Below are 20,376 nucleotides of genomic sequence, written 5' to 3' on the forward strand. Positions count from 1 at the left end.
CAGTGGCTGCTGCCAGGGTGAACAGGAGCATGGACAGAGGGTCTCTCAGCACAGCAGTAACGCTGATATCTGTGCCAGCAGCTTCCTGGGCTTGAGTCCAGGAACACAAGTGGCCTCTCAATCCTCTCAGCTGCACTAGCTGCAAAACCAAGCAGGAATTGTTCAATTTAAACTTTTTACTGCTGTTTTCCTCCTCTTCATTTCATCATGCAGCTTCCTGAGGGCTCCTCACATCTTGCTTATCTTCTTTCATCAAATGTACTCCTTCCTGATCTCAACAGCTCACAAATCAGACCTCCAAGTGACATGAATTTCCAATGGCACTGCTGTAGGCAGCATCTGGGTGCCTGGCAGAGGCACTGGTCAGTAAGGCTTCAAAACCAAAGCAATCTTATCTACTTTTTTGCCTTAGTCATCCTGCGGGTGGCAATGGGAACCTCTCTTTGCCCATCTGGGCATTGTGTGGGGTCCATAAACACTCCAAGTAAAAGAAAGGAGGATGCTTCCGTATTGCATATGTCTTCCATCTCATGTACTACTATGATATCTCCTCCCACTAACAGCGAGTAGGGGAATGTATTCTTGCACTGTATTCTTGATTTGTTCTATTACTCTGAGGTAATTTACATATCTACATTACCTATTCAATTCACTCATTTCTAAAACTGGAGAAAGAGAAAAAGGCCCTTGTATAAATACAGGGATTAGATTCCACAGATGCTGGTTTCATAAAAAGCCCAAGCACAGGTGTATTGCATAGTTAATTTGCCTGTTTTTTCACATAGAACATGTATATGACAAACAGATAAACTGAAATATCTTTTGTTTTTGTAAAATTGCATTGAAGAGCAGAGTGATTCTGCTTTCATTGTTACATTTGCAATACTGTGCAATTCCTATGCTACAGCTACACTGGAGTTTCTGTAGTATTATCAAGTGCATTTACTGACATCATTATTTTTACAATGCATGACTAAAGAATTAATAAAGATGATGCATTTAAATTACATGGTTGATAGGAATATGCTATTTAAAACTATTTAAAATTAGAAAGGGAGCCTGAGACTTTCTTTACCTGAGTTTTAGTTCATGGTTTATTGTAAGAAATAAATTCCACTGTTCAATTATTTACATCCTAATGGTATTGCTTTCCCTTAATTGCTGAATATAGATAATATTTTATAGAAATATATATATTATATTTATTCAGGATTTAGGGGAAAGCAATAATTAAATACACACCAAATATCTGAATAACTGCAAATTAAGGAAATTAGTAATAACTGAAGAGAGAAAATTGTTTGTATAAGTAGAAAAATTATTTCCTATTTGTGACTAAATTATACCAATAATATGTTACCGCTGTCCTCATATTTTGCACTATCTGTGAAATTACCTTGTCACTTCTGCAGTAATTCTTTATGAGAGATGTATTAAGGTCATGTCAGAATTTCTAAGTAATCAATCAGAAGTATTTCAAAAAGGCAATGGTTAAATGTTAGAAACTAAGTAAGAATCTGACTACAGGATAACCTTATAAATGACATTTTGGCCACTGAACTTGAGCACATTGGAGCCTGTTAAATATTAACAGACAAGTGCTACAAAAGGATTAGCTTGGACTGTGAACAGATACCGTGAGAAGCAATCCCTTCTTGCTGGATCTGAGTAGAACTGACAGTGTAATATTTTTCAGTACCTCTGAGGTGAAGGCAGAAAAGTGGATGTCTACGTGATATTATAAATTGTCAGATTTTTTTTGTCAGAACATAAAATAAGCTGAAATAAAAGAAATTGTTTCAATACTTAACATTATTTCCACATTTGGCAGTTATAAAATGTTGTAAAAAACATTATTGAATGTCATTTGTTAAAAGTACATATTTTTTTTTTTACTTGGCCATAAAATCTGAAGACTAGTTTCTGATGGCTATTTATCCAGGAAATCTAACTAGTAGGAACAAGAAGTAAGAAATGACATGTCAAAGGATGATGATGGCCTTGTGAGTTTTCAATTAATCTTTGTCTTTTGTTTTGATCTTTCTGCAGGTGTCATTTCAGGCAGAATTAATGAGATGCTGCATATTATTAGTATCGTTAATGTTCCACTTGTGCTTTTAGAGTTGCAAAATAATCCTGACCAATTTCTACAAACCAAACTGTAACCAGGACTGGATCCAGCAAAAGCTTAGTGCCTACATTCAGATGGATTATTTTGCCACAGGAATCTATCTTAGCAACTGTGGTCGGTGCCTGGGTACAAGAGACTGCCTGCTTTCCTGGCTGCTAGGACCTGGTGGCACCTAGATTTAAGTACTATCCTCCATTTTTGAACTGTGAAAAGCTTCCTAGCTGAAGGAAGCTGGCTTATGGGTCCCGTAAGTTTTCAGAAATCTATAAATTTGAATGATAGTCGAGTAAAGGACTACTGGGATTTAGAGATGAGCAGAAGGGAACTTTAGCTTCAGCAAAAACCTCGATGGGGTTTAACCTGTTGTATTAGGCCACCTGGGACTGAGACGTGGGCTGACAGCTTGGGGAGCTGTCAGAGGAGAACCAGGCACATCACAGCAGAAGCTGAGCTCCAGGCCTGGGCCAGGGTCAGTGACCCTGCTGAAGGCAAGCCTAATTTAGGAACAATTTTTCAGCCATCTTGTTGAAGATAAATCTATGCCTCTGTGTCAGCAGAGGGTATGGATTATTTGTCATAGACAGCAATGAGTCAGGAAAGGGTTTGCTGATCACTGTAACATGGATGAATAAATGTATAAAAGGAATATCAGGGTAAGGCAGGAAAGTGGTTTTGTCTCTGTATGCAGCAATCTAAGACTGCTGCTAGAACAATGTGCCTTCAGGGAGGATGTGGAAAGGGGGGAATTCAAAGGAAGAACACAGAAAATGATCCGGAATGGGAAGGGGAGCCCTATGATGCAAGGTTTGAAAGGATCAAGTTATCCAGATTGTTCAAGACACGATGGGGGAGTCTTATAATCACTTTGTGTGAAAAAGTGCTGACATGGGGGCTGCTTTTACAAGCACTAATTTATGGGAAAGAGGGAGGAGGAAGACCTTAAAACGTTTGGCATTCTGCTATCAACACTGGCTGGTGTCGTGCATTTGCTTCCTTAATGATGAAAGAGCAACAGCTACACATTTCCCTCTTTCTCCCCCCCGAAAACAGCATAGCTCCCTTCAGACGTAGCTTTTCAATCCTGTAGACAACAGCTTACCAAGATTCAGTAGCTGGAAGCTGAACTTTGTTAGATAAACTCAGCCTTGAAATAGGACACGATTTCCTTGAAGTAAGAAATTTAACACCTGGAATGATTTACCAGGGGAATTGCACAGGGTCTTAAAATGAAATTGTGTTTCCAAACTGGCTGTCATCCAGCCACAGCGAACAGCTCTATGTCCTGTTTATACAGATCAGAGTGCATGAACACAGTGGTTCCTTTCACCTTTACAATCTATGAAAGGTACATCTGACATTTATAGATATTTTGTTTCCTGATCCTGCTGACTATGCAGTGGTGTATGTTCCTGACCTGACCCAAGCCAGGATGCAGCACTGTTCTATTTGCTACTAGTCAAAGTTGGAGATACAGGGAGGAGAGAAATCACTCAGTTTAACTGCATTTTTCCTCACTTTTTTTCCCCCATGTCAATCAGTGTTGCAGTTGATTAAAAAAAGTGGGGCAGAAAGGAAAGAACCAACATATAGTAGAAATTTTCACCATTGTTTGGTCAAATTTTCAAGACACATTTGTGGATGTAGAGAAATAGCTCTACTACTACCTGGAAAATAAACATGACTTCTCTCAGGCTGTCATAGCCAAAAGGTGACAGGTACTCACTTGTCACTCAGCTCTCAATAACCAGCCCCAGTAGTTTGCATTTCATTCAGCTCCTGCCATTCCAATGTAGCAATTCTGAGCAAAGCCCACAGGGTTTATTCCCAGGTCTCAGCTTACGCAGATGAGGACACATCTGTGAGGAACGGGAACATGATCATGCCCTTGGCTTTCTCCTGTGATCGTGATGCCTCCCAGCTATGAGAGAATGATGTGTAACTTCTGCTTTACACACATTGGCCAATCTTTAATGTACAGTCAGAGAAAGCTGTCTTTCTTGGGCATGCCAGCTGCAATGCAGAGTAAAAAGAAAGGCAAACAGGCACTTAGATGGGCTTTGAAGCCCTCATTGCAATGCAGTGAGAATAAAAGCCACTTTGCTGCCAAAAAAAATCAATTGGCAGTGGTACAGAGTCTCTCTTTTCACTATATCCAATGCTTACACTCACACCTTTACTCTGTTATGTTCTTCCACAAATTGACATTAGTGAGATGAAGCAGCACATGTAGTCTATAGCTATTACATCTGACAGCCTAGAATACATCCCTGTTTCTCTGTTCTGAGAATTTGCTCTGCTTTTCTTCCTTCCTGTCCACTAAACAGCAGAAAAGAAACAAATATAGCCATGAAGCTGGCAGCACTTCTCTGCCTCCCTCTGGCTGTCCAAGCAAGGGCTGGAGGCACTGGGCTATGCCTTCAGCCTGATCCACTGGGATGGTCCCTGAACATGGGAGTTGGGATGCAACAACGGGCTGTGCAGCTCGAGCAGGCCTGGGGCAAAGGCACCTGGCTCCATGTGGGGCTGGCTGGGGTAGAGACTGCAGGACCCACAGGGTTGTCAGCACCGGGCTGCAGCTTCCCCCCTGCCCATTGGGGTTTTGCTCGCAGAGCTGCCTTGGGCTGGCTCTGGGGCTTCAAGCAGGGCATTTCATATCACTATGCCTTTACTTTCCTTCCCTGCCTTGCCTGAGAGCTCCTTGGGTTGAGACTCTTCCTTTCACCTGGACCATGTGCAGTATTATATCAAATAACATATTCATACAAATCAATAACCTGTAGCGTTGCTCCGTTCCTCCTCTGGCTATATATGCAGCACCTCTGTCACTCTACGCTGCACCCGTGCTAACCAATTCAAGCAGATTCCTGAGCATGGGATCACAGTTCTCTGTGCTAGTAAGCTGCTCCTTGATCCAAATTTTGGCTGAGCTAGCGTTCTGCCAGGGCAATTTCCAGGCACGGTTTGGCAGTTAAAACAGCAGAGTGGCCATCACTGGTAGGCAGTTTGCATACAGCTGCCTTGATCTGAAAGCCAGATGGTGAACTGGCATAGACATGGGCCGTCCCCACAACAGTTGGTCTTAATGCCTGGGAATGATTCTGGTCATGCTTAGCTTGTGAATACAGATATACAGACATAGTCAGCACACTTGTGAGCCTACATATCACGGACATAATCAATGTCCATATGTAGACAGAGTCTGTAGGTGTACATAGATAGTCAGCGGGTCCAGTGGACGCAACCACTGTTTTTTAAGATGAAGCTGGAACTCATAGCCCGAAAGGAGTGGGAGTTGAAGCAGCTTCATATCCATTTTATTGCTTTCATTCCTGAGCTGCTCCAGAGACTGGAGATGTCTCTGACATTATTAGGGCTCTATTGCCTTGCCTATAATGCATCCTGTACCAGAGCTTGCAGGACAGTCCTTGTGAAGACCTTGACAGTAGTAATCCTCTATTGTTAAAATATGTCTGTAATCATTCCCTTGAGTTTTACTTCATTTACTGAAGAGGCTGGAATAAGAAAGTGGATCTGTATGTTGCTCAAAACATACCTGAGCATGGGGAATAGGGTATCAAAAGCAATAGTTTGTATCTTAACTACTTAAACAATCAACTGGACAAAAATCTACATGTAAGTGCTCCCAAAGTCTATAAGCTTTGAACTCCAGGCCGATTTTTCACTTTGGTATTGTTATTACCCAGCCTGGTACCTGAGGCTGAGAAGCAAGGAAATGTGGAGAACAGATGAGGTACTCCTAACAGCTCCTGTTATTTATATCAAGTTAAATAATGGAAATCAGAAGCTTTCTCTTGAATACTGCTTGCACCACCTTTTTCTGAGCAGTTGCAGAAAATCATTACACTTTGCAAAATTAATATGTTTGCTTGACTTTGGAAAAAAAATATTGCACATATCAGCATTTTGCTTTGATAATTTCATAAATGATTATTATCTCCAAGTGCCAATTTCTGGGTTTTGATTAATAGCACCCAATTTTAGTTCAAAACTGCCCAGTTTTTACTTTAAAAGCCCTTAGGTCTTAGTGAAGGATTTGAGTTTATAATGAAATCTGAAAACGCTGCTTTAGTTATTTTGCACCCCCAAGCTGGAGGAATAATTGAACTAGTTTCTCAGAAAAACAGGCTCAAGCCTGTGAGATGAAAATCTAGCCACAAGATGGCATCTTGCTCTCACAGTAACATTTGGCAATGGGCAGAAATATTTCTGAAAAGAAAATGAAGCAGTGATGGGCATTTAAATAAAACAAAACCATTCCAGTCAGAACACTGGCTCATAGCATGCCCAGTGTGGTGTAAGATTTGAGTAGCAAAACATGGAGCAGCCAAGGTGTCTTCCCCTCACCCCCATCTGAACTGCAGTTTCATCTATCTATGAGCCCTAATGAAAAATTTGTCCTGATGCTTCTAATTGCTATCATTAAAATAAAATCTGAAACCACCATTAATATAATGCAGGCACTTTGGGGCTTTTTGAAAGGAAAGACTGATCATTAAAAGAGATTTGAGAACCTTTTGGTTGTGGATTACTCTAAAGGACAGCCAGCGGCTGATTTTCTGACAGCAAAATACTTTGTCATTCTCAAGGATGAGACAACCTTTTTAGACAGTTCTTCATTTCCAGTACATGCCTAATATTTATGGTATGTTTCCAGTTATCAAAGTCTGGTGATAGGCAGAATAAGGCTATGGACTCAGCTGAGGATTGCTTTAGCAATATTACCAGGGGGAAGGTGTGACTAGCTCTGGAATTGATATAATACGAAAGTTAAATTAAAAATATACACATTTTAGCTCACCCTGCTGTTAAAAACAGAAGGCTTTTAAAAATAAAAGTTTGTTTCGTTTTTGCCCTATTATGTAGCACCTTCCTACTCTCAAAGCACTGTACTTATTAAGAGCCAAAGTGTGGATCTTCTCCAGCCTGGGACATTTACACTCCCTGAGTAAAGTTACATCACACTGAAACAATGGCAGTGCCCCAGAGGCCTTCATGTGATGGGGAGGGCACTCCTACCGCAGCAGATGGAGATGAGAGGCAGGACGGCTCTGGACTGACCTCTGCCTCATGGCATCATCATCACTGCATTCACGACCAACTGTCTCATTTCAGCTGTGGTTTAAACAGGAGCCATGTGATGAGGGACGTGGTGTAGATAAACTGTTTGCCTGCTAGCCAGAAGCTGCTCAAAATCTCCCTCTTGGCCTGAGTCATGCTGCTCTGCTCTGGAGGCAGCAGGGGTTACTTGCAGCTCTGAGAGCAGGCGGGTGGAGGGGAGCAGGCTGAAAGCAGATGTGCTGCAAGGCAAAGAGAGTGGCCTGTGAAATCCCCCAAAATATCCTTTCATTCGGACTAGAGAGTGCCTTGTAAATCAGGGTCTTTCTGAATGCTGTTCCTCTAAGGGTATGTGTACATCAGTCATCACTCAGGCACGCTGTGCTAGTCTCTGCCTTTTCACTGCCACTCTTCTGCTTGCTCTGAAGTGAAATATCTTGTAAATGTTCTGTAAATCACAACGTAAGACAGCAAAAACACTGCATCCAGCTGAAACTGCAGGGAGAGTTTCAGGAGACAGGCTGCTATCATCCATACAGGATTGATAGCACCTCTTTCACAAAATTTGACATGGGATCTGTAATGGCCATGAAAGGTCATGAACCCACCATAATGGCTCATCAGGAAGGCACCACTGTTTCCTAGTAAAATACTGAGGTTTTGGTTCATCTGCTGAACCATAAATACTGACTCCTGTAGCATCTTTGTGTTCTTGAAGGCTTTCACTAATGCGCTAGACAAGTATCCTGCTGCAATTAGCATCTGAAATCTAGGAAACAAAAGCACAGCCCTCTTCAGCTGTGACTTGGAGAAATGCCATATCATAGTTTTCCCAAGCTCTGTCTCTTCTGTAGCTGCATAAGAGACTCCTTGTTCCAAAACATTAAGTGAATGATTGTGTGCAACTCCCATGTTTATTAGTGGGAGGCAACACTTTCCAAAGCCTTGTCTGTTTTTGAACCGAAAGAATTGTGCAATAAAAAAACATTATGAGAAGCCTTCACAAAATATCAGGGAAAATATAATTGAAATTGTCCTTTCTTTTCACACAGTGAATTCTGTGTCATTTTATCCAGCCTGTTTAAAAATGGCTCTGTTCTGTTTGCAGTGGGAAAACAATAGCATAGACAATTTATTCAGAACAATCACTTATTTGAGATCTGTTATAGTCAGAGAGCTTCAACAATACTTGTGTCATCACAGAAGCTCATGAATGCTATTACATATCAGCACACACCTAATGTGACATTCCTGACACTCCACTGTCTTCTGAATAACTGCAAAAAATATACTTTAGGACACACTTAGGAACTAAGAGCATCTTGCAAGTTTCCACAATTTAAAACACAGAATTGAGATTTTTTTTGATGAACCTTATTAATAAATCTATATTTAATATTATTAATATTTTGCTTCCACTACTGTGGCAACTTCAGCTTGGTTCCTCTGCACTCAGTGTTTTCACCCACTCTTGTGGTTTCTACCCAGTATTGCTCTACCCTGTGCTGTACTTAATCCCGACCACCTGAGGAAAAGCCTGCCTTGGAAATGCCACTGTGCTGGGAGAGCTCCCCAGAACTGAAGACCACTCACGGCAATGACTGCTTTGCCTATAGTGCCATGAGTCTGAGCTTTCCAAATCAGAAAGGGACCAAGATTGCTCCAGATTGGAAATCTTTATGCACAATCTGGGTACCTGGTCTTCCATTCGCTCACACTTTCTGAGTGCTGGAACTTCACAATAAAAATGTTTAGCCCAGAAGACTACCCCAGGTTATGCTTCTGTTATCATATCTGGGAGCACTTATAAGTTCCAGTATCTGAACTAGAGAAAGAACCAGATATGAACTGTCCTCTTTTCTCTTCTTTCTTCTACTCTGGTTCCCACCAGCAGAAAGACCAGTACCTGCAGGTAAGTACAGATGCAGTTTCAGCATCCTTCATAGCTTAAATGCAGGCTTTTCCAGTGTTTCAACAATCTGAATCTGTGTCCTAAAAGATGTGATATATGTAAGACATGCAGATATCTCAAATTCCAAAATGAGTAGACCTTCACTAAGGTTATGCAAAGAATACAAAAAGATAGATTAAAAAATAAAAGCAACATGTATTTCCCTTCCTTAGTATTTCTTCAGGTTGGAATTAGATCTTCTATGATATTCACACATCTCCCATAGCTCCCTTTCTGACCATGAAACTTCTTTTGCCACTGAAGGTCAGCCTACTTGATCGTGACAACTCCTGTGGTTAAACGATGTTCCCATTCATCATACCTCCTGCCAAAAAAGCCCAGTCCTCTTCCTGCCTTTACCCCAAACCTCCTCATACACCTCCATATGGTACAATCTGCTCTAGGGTTGTAACATGTCTCTGACCAGCCAACAATAAATACTATGTTCAGTAAAGCCTCCCAGGGTCCAGCATGGTCATAATATCCAACCCTTAGCTTGAACCAGAGTTAATTTAGATTACCTAGTCATCATAGGGAAATGAAGTCATACAGTGTAAAGTCAGTATAACCTTGGTAATGCTGCCTTTGTAGCTTTGGGTTTCATATTTGTGTCACACTAGTCCTGACATGGATTATGGTGAAAATCTTGGAAGCCACAGATAAGAATTCTGCTTCTCCTGCCTATGGGTACAATCTCCAACAGCATGCCAGCAAATGCTACGTTAATGGGGCTTCTTTTTTTCATCTAAAAAGCCATCCTCCAGAGACATTTTCCCCTGCAGATGTTTATCTACTTTTTTCTATAGATAGCTTTTCCTTCCTTATGCATCTATTCGTTTATGGTATAATGCTTGCACACATTTTAAAGTTTGTTCTGTTTTAACATGGTCCACGAGCACATTATTTTGACACAAAATAAATGTTTCAGTTCAGAGTGCATATAGCCTGGGGATGGATCACAGGCATAGAACACACCAGAGAAATACACTGGAGAATAGTATTATTCACTGTGTGTTTAGCAAGAAATTTTTCTACCTGCTATAGATGCCTCTCACCTTGCTTACAAATTTTATTTGAAGAATGGGATTTAGAAGAGGATACAAATGCTATGTTGCAGGAACAGAGAACATATTAAGGCCTTGAGGAGAAGCCTGAACATTCCTCTGGTTCCATGATGAGTGGATCTAATCAATTAATAAAAATCAGCAACATCTCTTCAAAATGATGTAAGGAATGCTTATCAAATTAATGTTGGTGACATCATGGTACACAGAATATGCTACACTAAAAAGGATCAAATTGGGTTATATTCTTCTTCCTGTGAAACAGAGAAAGGTAGCATCACACTGCCAATAACAGAAATAACAGTCTCGTGTTGCCCTTTCTATGTCATGCCCATCATATACCATGTTCATAGTATCTTTTAAGAGATGCAAGGATAGAAAAAGACCACTTCAGATGGAAATGAAGAGAACTTCCCTCTGTATGTCCTCAGAGGAGCCCTTCGCCTCTGTTTCACTTCCAGCTTCCCCATTACTGTTTGATTTCTTTGTCTAGACTGGAGTTTTCAACCCAAGGCACAGGTGCTGCTCCAAACTAGTGATGAGGATGCCCTATATGATTCATAAGGGATGGCAACAGTGACAGCAAACTCTATTCAGGCTACTGCACCTATCCACACAAAACAAGCCTAGGTCCAGCTGAACCCCACAGGACGCAGATTTTGGGGTAGGACCATGAAGTCCAGCACTCCCATATCTGAAAGCAAGGTATGAAGACATTTAAATCATCCATGACTTAGCCTGTAAGCATCCAGACTGTATTTACATGTTCACCAGCCCGCTGGGTTTTGGAAACAGGCTCTAGAGGTCAGAAGATAATAACACTTGTTTTCTAGTTAGTATTTAAATAAGCACAATAGAACTACTTTAGTAAATAAATAAAAGTGCATTAATGTGCTGGGTAGCTTCCTCAACTCTAAATTAAAACAGGCTAATAAAAATAGAGAAGTGTTTCAGTCAACTCATGTTTTTACCTATGTGACTTAAAAGAGGATTATCACATGGCCATTTCATTTACTTATTTTTTCAAGCATGGTTAAGAAAAGTAGTGATTGGAAAGGCATCCCAGTTGGGACAGACAACATTTATGTGATACGTGGGCTGACTGGAGATTTAAAAGTGCTGTTTGTTATGCTACAGCCAGTTATGAAACAAATGATCTGGCTCCAACATAAACTGTTAAACTGAAAACATGCCAGAGGGAGACAGCTGTCAGTACATTAAAAAGTCATTTTCTCAGACTACAAAGACTTAAACCAATCATTTTATAAACATATTTCTTTGCCCAACCAGATTTCTGTAACTCTTAATGTTTTGCCTGCTGCATGGAAAAATAAAGTCAGTTTTCGCTCATATGATCTGTCAGGAATTTTTACTTGGGAAGAACAGATGGTGCTAAAAAACTGAACAAGGATAACAGCATTATCAGGCTTTCAACTACAAAACTCATTCTTTCTACACACATTTAAAATGGAAACACAGCACAACACAAACCTTTGACCATGCCCAAACCACAGTTTGTATTTAAAAGGTCTCTCCTGTTCCCTGTGTCAGGGATCACATTTTGGAGCCACTTGCTTCCAGATTTGTGGCAGAGTTTGGACTAAAAATGAAAGACATGGCCAAACTCACCAGTGGCGTAAACTTGTATACTGCAACTAAATCAGTGGATATAGGGATTTATAGAGGATAAGGATCTGACATCACACCTTCCAGACCATCCATGCCATATTTCGTGCTCAGCCCAGTGACTGCTTGGGCAGGTATTTGAGAGGCTAGCAAGGGCCCTCCAGACAAAACTCAGAGCAGTGTCTTTTCTCTGAAATCATTTTGTACACTTATAGCACCACCCAAGTAAATATTTCTGGATCCCCTGCATTGTGTTAACTAACTCCTCTTCTGAAGTATCACCTCTGTGACACACAGCCAGCTAGAGAAGTCGGAGATCCCAAATTACTCTGTCCTTCTGCGCCTGCCTATTCAGTAGCCCAGGAATTAAAGGTAGCAGTCATGTGCAAAAGCCAGAAGTCCCAGCCCTTTCACTTAAAAAAAAAAACAACAAAAAAAGAAGGAAAAACAATACAGTGCCCAGCCAGTCCATTATCTGAACTGCTGCGAGTTAGAGTCCCAAGAATGAGAAGCACTGACGGGGCAAGAAAACTGAACTAGTCTGAGCTGGGCAATTTATGGACAGGAAATGGGGTGACTTAACAGCCCTGTTAACTTCTCTGCTGGCATGGATAATGTCGACCTGATGAGCTATTGCTCAATAAAACACATTTATTTACTTTGCCCTTCATTTTTGTTCAGCAAGCCAAGTCTTGACAGAGCTACTAACTCTTCTAGTTTTTATGTGAAACTTCTTTTACTTGTTACTTTTCTTAGAGTCCCACTTCCTGGTGTTGTTTCATAGAAGTTCATTTCCTTATTTTCTTCTTCTTTCAGTCTTGCTGTTCTTCCTTCCCCCTTCCTCCTCCTTCCTCCTCCTTCCTCTTCCTTCACCCTCCCCTCCCTTTTCCTTTCCTTTCCTTTCCTTTCCTTCTCTTCCCTTCCCTATCCTCTTTTCTTTCCCTTCCTTCTATTCCATCCCTTCTTCTCCCCCTCCTCCTTCCTTCCTTCCCTCCTTCCCCCCTTCCCTCCCCTAAAATCTTAGCTCACTGTAGAGAAAAAATGAAAAATGACCTGTATGGATGCCAAAGACCCAGAAACCAAAAAGCAAGGAAAAGGAACCTTCCAACATATTTATTTTTAAATCACATAATTTTGGGCCAGGCTTTTGTGGGCTTTGAAAACATGGAACTAATAATAAGGTCATCCACTAGGATTTAAAACCAGGGCTGTCTCTACAGCACAGTATTGAGAGTGGCAGGTGGCAGCAGTGCACAGATACAATCTGTTAAAGCAATAATAATGATTACTACTCAGCGTTCCTCTCCAGAAGCAGCACCATTAATGAAAATGTGATCTGCTGTAACCTAAATATGTCATTACCAGCGACTTCTAAGACAAGTCTAATAGCACAGGTTGTATATATTGCTGGCAGGGCCCAGCATTTCTGCTTCCCATGAGATGGCAAGGCACTGGTTCCACTCCGTAGCACGGAGGGGAAAAGGGCAACCTCGCAAATCAGCTTGACTACTGTCTAGAGAATCTGCCTTTTTCTCAGAGACGGACCTGAGTGTTTGGCTTTGTCTGCCTCTGGATGTGTCTGACTGGTTTCTTGAGCTGGTGATGGGGAGGCTGTGCCTATGTGGAGAAGCCAGGAGCACTACTTGTTCCAAAGCTTGCCCTGACCCCTCGCCAGGCCACAACCCCCGTGCCCAGTGGTCTGCTTCCCTGGCATCCCTCCCTGACCAGGTGCTGCACACACCACGCCAGCTGAGCAGGATGATTCAGCACTCAGTGCAAGGTAAGCCTAGACACTGCCAAAGTCTCCTCCACTGTGGTGATGTCTAAACTGCAGAGTTATCCAGGGCGCTCAGCCAGTTTTCAGCCTTCCCCATCCATCATCGGCACTTCAGCCTGGTGCTTTCAGCCTGGCACTGCTTTAAGGCCTAAAACTGACTTTGTAGCCATCTGTTTCTAGAGTCGGGCCGATGTGCAGTTAGGATATGGGCAAAACAGAAGCGCTGTGGGCCCGGTCTTGCCAGGTACCTGCAGGCACCACAAGGGAGCCGAGCAGAGTGCCACTTGCCCCGTGCTCCACCCACGCATGAGTGGGGACAGGAGCAGCCCTCAGACGTGGGCATGCAGGTGCTCACTCATCAGGCTAAGGGGTAAGCTCAGAGCTGCTAGCTCTGAGGGAGGTCCTGTAGAACTGTAGAGTGGGCACGTACACCGCAAGCACTGGATTCAACTATGCACGTCCTGGTCTTAAATAAAATTCACTGAGTGGTGTGTCGAGTCACACAGAAAGAATCTTTTAAAAGCTCACTACTTCTCGCTAAGGAGCTACTTGCTCAGATAAAAGCGTTTTTGAGCTTTTACTACATATAAATGAAAGGCAGGAAAGAAAAAAAATTCTTTTCTCAGCCTCTTAATAGTTTTAATGCAATCAATTAAATCAGCATAAACTATATGAATTTCCAGTTAAGACTCCATCTGTTTTTTATGATGTTGCATAGCCACCGTACATATTATTTTTTCAGTAAGGAACCAAAGTATATAGTCAGTAATTCTTTTGAAATCGGTGCAGCTCTTTCTCAGACATACACAAACACACACTTTGGGCTTTTGCTGAACGGAGATTTCTGACCCCAGGGAGGCTGAGAGCCGAGTCAAACAGTGAAATGATGGTAGTACCTTCACCTCTGTGCCATCTACAGTGATATCCCCCTTAATGAGCGACAACACTTGTTCCTTGCCACTTGTTAGAACTGGAACAGGAAAGTCAGCTCCAGTCTAAATATTTACAGAGTACTGACAGATAAGAGTGGGGTTCTAAGCAAGCATTCATGTTTCCATTTTTAAATCACTGTTTGTTCATTATATTGCCCATCCCATTTAGGGTGATAAAATTGGATGTTTTATTCCATCTCTACTTTGGTATCACAGGTAGTTCCTTCCAGCTGCCTTTGAAGACATAATCTTTCTCCTTGAATTTATGAGTGAATTAGGTATTCAAGAGCGTGAAGAACCCAGCTGAATTAAACAAGTTCAGTGGGAGGTATACAAAAACTATCTGTCCTGTAGAACAAAATTTTAGGTGTGATATTCTTGTGAGGCCTTCTTTGGGGGGAATTCATCTGAGCCCCCCATTTTTATGTATGCCTTTTCTTTAGACAGCATTTTTAAACATATGTGTACCATGGGCATCCATGTGAACCGCCCCCTTCATCTGTCAGTCAGCACCTGGTATTTCCCAACTTATCTGTTACTTGAAAATAGAATGGCATTGAGGAAAAAAAGCAGGCTAGTGTGTAAGAGAACATATTTAGCAGACAAACTAAAGAGAGCTACAGGATAAATTATGTCTATCTAGTTGCTCTGGTAGTGTCTGCTTCTCTAGCCTCTACAAGCTTTAATAACCAAGGTACACTCTGTACTTAGGAGAGGAAGAAATCTTCTGAAAATGATCTTTTGAGCACAGAACTATCACTTGAAGCAGGCATCCGTGATGGAGAAACACTGATCTCTAGTTTTGGACAACCATGCTGCTTTTCTGGTTTTATATTTACATCTATTTCCTTTTCTAGCTACTTAGCTCTGTGATGAATTGTAATGGGGGTTGTTCTGGGTAATGCATGTAAGAGTAGGCCAAAGAAGGAGTGCTGCTACATAAATTATGTTGTTTGTTACAGCTTTTAAGTTTGCTTAAACAGACATATTGATGAAATGTTGGTAACCATCTGCTACCAACATTTGTAAATAAATATAAACCAACTTAAATATTCCCTTGCTTGTTGCTCTGTTTCAGGCATGGGTCTCTCTTGTTCTTTTTTTTCTTAGGTTTACATGCAGCTTATGTACAGACTTAATTTCTTCAGACTGTTTAGCTGCTCTGGGGTGATTTCACTGCACTGTTGTTTGGTGTCTCTCAATACAAATTACTCATGATCAGAAAGGAAAGGTGCCTAATTCCGATTCTTCAGTAGCAAAGCAAGCTGTAAAACTGTCATTTCTTTGTGGCAGAGTGGGAAGAGAGGTGAATTCTAAGTTTTTTTTTTTTTTTACATGAGTTCCTTCTGCAAATCTGACCAAGTGGGACAGAGCTTTTCTAGTCACAGAAGGAAGAGCATTCATAGTATCTAGGAGCCCTATCCAAAACTCAGCTATGTACGACACTTTCCAGAAATAAAAGCTGGAATTTTGAAAGTTTGAATCTTTAGTTTTGGCCTTATGTCAGGGTTGACTGTATTATAGAAAACTTCACAGAAACTCTGGAATGCAGCAACTACTCATTTTAATGCATTCTTTCCCATGCATATTTCTTCTCCTGTTTGTGATCATAGGTTCTCTCTTCTGTATTTACAACAACTGCTTACAGGGAAAAATAGTATTTAGAAATTTGTACTAGAAATCAGCCATCTGATACTTCTTCATGCATCTAACCCAATAAATGCTGCTCGTTGACTATTGCTATCATTTTGCACCACAGTGCCCCAGGGAAATAAATACTGCTCACTCTCAGATCTGATTTCCTTTCTGACAGCTTGGTCTCTGCCACAAACAGTGCCTCTAAGTTAAGAGTGCTCAAAGGGAAACCCACATTTGGAATAAAGTGTTTACAAAAATAAATGATCAAAGAAAGGAGTTCTTGATGGCCAAATTTTCCTATTAAAATGTTAATTTCTGGCAACTGGTAGTTAAGTTTTACAACAGGAACTTACAACTCCTCTAACACATCAAGGGCTGTGCGTATTTTAGACACCCTTTTTTTTCTTTTTTGATGCTCTGCACTGAGTTATTACATCTCATTAAGCATGACCTCTAAACAGATTTTTTAAATGTAATACAGTAGAAACCTATCTTGATTAATTAAAAAAAAAAGTATTCCTTACCCACTAAAGAGCTAGATCGAATATGAGCATAGTTGTATTATTTTGCACAAACCAATGATTTTTTTTTGCTTCCAGATGACTGCAATGCTTATGAAACCTGCCAGGATGGATTAAAATTATTCATGAATTTGTGAGAAGGGCCTTAGGTTCCACACAGCAAGTATTTTGTAGTAGTAAGAATGTGTTGCCAGAGGATCTATCCTTGTTAATAGCATACTCTGCAGTTTTGAAACACTGGCCTTTCAGACTTGAGCAAATAATAGAATCTTATTTTGGCTTTGTTCCACTAATAACACATTGGTACATGTAGCAGAACAGGACAGAATCCTAAAGTCAGAGAGTAAACGGGGTCTTTTTAATGGGACATGCTTCTTACTGTATTGCTGATATGCTACTGTATAGAGGGAAATAAAAAGTGAGATTTGCACTTGAGGAACAGAATGTTCAGGGAAAAAATAGCAGCTTCTTGGTTCTCTTGCAGTGATTTGTAACAAATACTAAGATTGGTATTAATGGAGTATGAATGCAAAAGTGTGTATGTATATGTATGAAAGCACCAGAAGACACAGAACACGGATTAAAAAGAAAGGTATGTGAATGAAGAGAAGGAACAAACTGACCTACAGATAAGACATCAACAAAATGAAGAACAAGACCAGAGCCATAAAATACCAAGATAAGGACAACAAATGAACTCTGATATTCATCGATTTTGCCTAAGATTTGTGAAGGGTGAAACAAAATCATGAGACAGCGAATCCCAAAAGCCAAAATCATGAGACAACACATCCCAAAAGCCATTCACTTCCAAAGTGGATGTCCCAGGGGCACAGAGAAGACTCAGCACTCAGCATCCTGGTCCCCTGTATGATCACACAAGTGACCTTGGCCAGACCACTTGGACACACGTATCTTGGTGCTTGTGAGTATGTGTGTGTGTGAGTACAAAATGATAAAATCAACCATTTAGAGATTTAGTTAAACAGAATCATGTTCCTCTTCCAAAAGACCTTGCAGAGAGCTTTGTTACACTCATTACCTATGCTGTTTAGTTCTTCAAAAATCCTTCAGAAACTAGAGATCTCAGGTATATATTCTTTCAATTCATGCACACATTCCCTATGCACTCCTGGCAAAGATGTTTGCTGTAATTGCTCTTTGGCAGCTTTAAGCCAGGTGAAGGATGGCATTGCAAAGATAGGCTATACTAAGCAAGGGCAACAGTGTGGGTCCAGAGAGTTTGATGAACTAGAATCTCTATGGATATAACGTTCTTTCATATAGACACAGTCAGCTCGAAATATAGTCATCATTTAAATTCTTCTTGAGCCTTCAAAATAGGGAGTAAATGGTTTATAGGCTTTCAGCTGCCCCAGCTTCATCCACTTTAAATAGTTCAGCCCCCCCCCCACAAAATGGCAATAAATGAAGGCATTATATAGTATGTTTTCCTTTATGTTAGTAGCAAGGAGGCGGCAGATCATATAATGTATTTTCTTTAAAATGACAGATGAAGTTGTGCTGAATTATCCAGAAGGATTTAAAATGAAAGTCTAGTGTAATACTGTAGAATCAGTATGGAAGCTTGGAAGATTTAGGAATCTGATTATAACACGGAACATTTTAATTCTGGGTTATCATTTCAGATCAAGGCCAGTTTCCAAGTTCCCATGAAAAATTACTATTTGCTGCATGATTAGAGACACATGCTGTGTGCGTCTGTATCCTCTGTCCTGGTTACACCAAGCAACATGCCAATCTAAGAAAGTCAGAAGATGGAAAATGGATTGCCTCCTTGTTGCAAAAGGCAGTATCTTCTGAGCTATATTAGATCATATATTAGTCCACACACAAAAGGATCAATAGGATCATCATTTGGGTGTGTCTCATAGCAAGGACCAGAAAACGACATAAATGCCTAAATCAGGATTTTTGGTGGGTTCAGGATGATCAAACTCCACTACAGAAAACCCAGATGCAGTCTTGCTCTAATGACACCTGATTCCGCAGGTGTCCTATCCCGAGTTGTGCTCTGGTATATAAAAAGAATCACTCATCCTGGGCAAAACTGAGCAGCTCAGCACTAGCCTGCCCAAGTACTTCTCTGTCTGAGGGGATGGATCCAATAAGCACTTACCGTTTAACCTGCAGCATCAGCCACTTCACAAAATGCAGTGGCAGCTACTGCTCTCTTAGGAGTGCCAGAGGATGAAGAAAATGCATGTGAGATGCTTTATTCAATGACTCCTTAAATTGAAGTATTGACACAGTCTTAGAAATCCCAGACTCCTCTGTCCCTCCCAGCAACTACTTTGTGAGGCTTAAAAACCAGGTTTGCTCATGTGCTCGCTTTTGGTCCAGGAAACATTCAATTCTTTGCTGCACTGTGGCAGTTTGTACCAGTAGAGTGGGAAGGGGCACTGGGAGTCCTGACAATTTCTTAATAAACGTTTGTGGAGAAGCTTGTTTCTTCTTCACTTCTGAGGCCCCTGGGCACTACTGCATTATAAACATTGAATAAAGAAAGGTAAAAACATCACCTAAATTACAGTAAGGAGATAATCCTGCTAGTCACTAGCCCAACATACATGACTACCTGCTGCCTTGTGTATGTCTTATTCAAAGGGCTGCTGTGCTTTGTGGCAGGCTCAGCTTGATGAACATTTTAAATAAAGGGAAGCCCTTTCTGAGTGGCAACTATGGCATTCCCATACTCCATCTATGCATATCTAGATATTTTAAAAACAGGTTTTTATTTACCAAAGAAAATGACATTTTTAATTTATGGTTTAGGTTCTGTAATTCACATAATGAGACTGGAAGAATGACATTTGAGCTTCAACGCCCTCCTCCAGCTCTGAAAAGTCCATTTCAGGGATGAACATCCCCAATGCCCACTTTGTGGCTGTGCTTATCCCAAACATGGCCTGTCATCCATATTCCTGAGAGCGAGGCATACGTGACTCTTAAAAACCAATCATCTTTAAAAGGATTTTAATGTCCAGAAATCTCTCACAGACAAACCTGTAACACCTATACCAAGTGCAGGTAAGGATTCCAGACAGAATCTGATGATTTACTAGCATCTAGCAATCAGGCTACTAGGTTGCACTAAAAAGTATTTCATCAAGAGAGATAGCTCCACATAAAAAAGGAGCATTGCAATGAAAACTGTCATTTATGGTCTCATGTATACTTCTGGCTCCACTGAGAGTAAGTGTTCTGCATGAAGCATAGTGTTACACTGATAGTTTGGCCAATGATCAGACAGTACATCAGGGAAGAGAACTGCATACAATAATACAACATCCTGTTTGGAGGCTTAAGAGGCAAAAATCTAGCAGTAATCACTTCCAAGACTAGTAACTCAGTCCTTATTGCCTTCATAATGACTCTATAGTTATTCAGTCAATGAAAATGTAGTCTGATATTGTGCATCAAGAAGATAAATTAACAATAAAAGGAGTCTCACTCATACATCCATTGCCTCCTTTAATGGAGACCTGCAAAGATATAGTATGCACTTTTAAAGCATGTTGCCTTCCTATTCAAGAAGGTGAAGAAATTTGAAAGGGAGGGCGGTGCAAAGCATTTTTTTCCTAAATTTTGGTTTGCTCTCCTGCAAAAAGAGACCTGTTAAAATTTAATAACTGATTG

The sequence above is a fragment of the Dromaius novaehollandiae genome, chromosome 1, assembly GCF_036370855.1.
Source record: "Dromaius novaehollandiae isolate bDroNov1 chromosome 1, bDroNov1.hap1, whole genome shotgun sequence".
In the NCBI taxonomy this organism is placed as follows: domain Eukaryota; kingdom Metazoa; phylum Chordata; class Aves; order Casuariiformes; family Dromaiidae; genus Dromaius; species Dromaius novaehollandiae.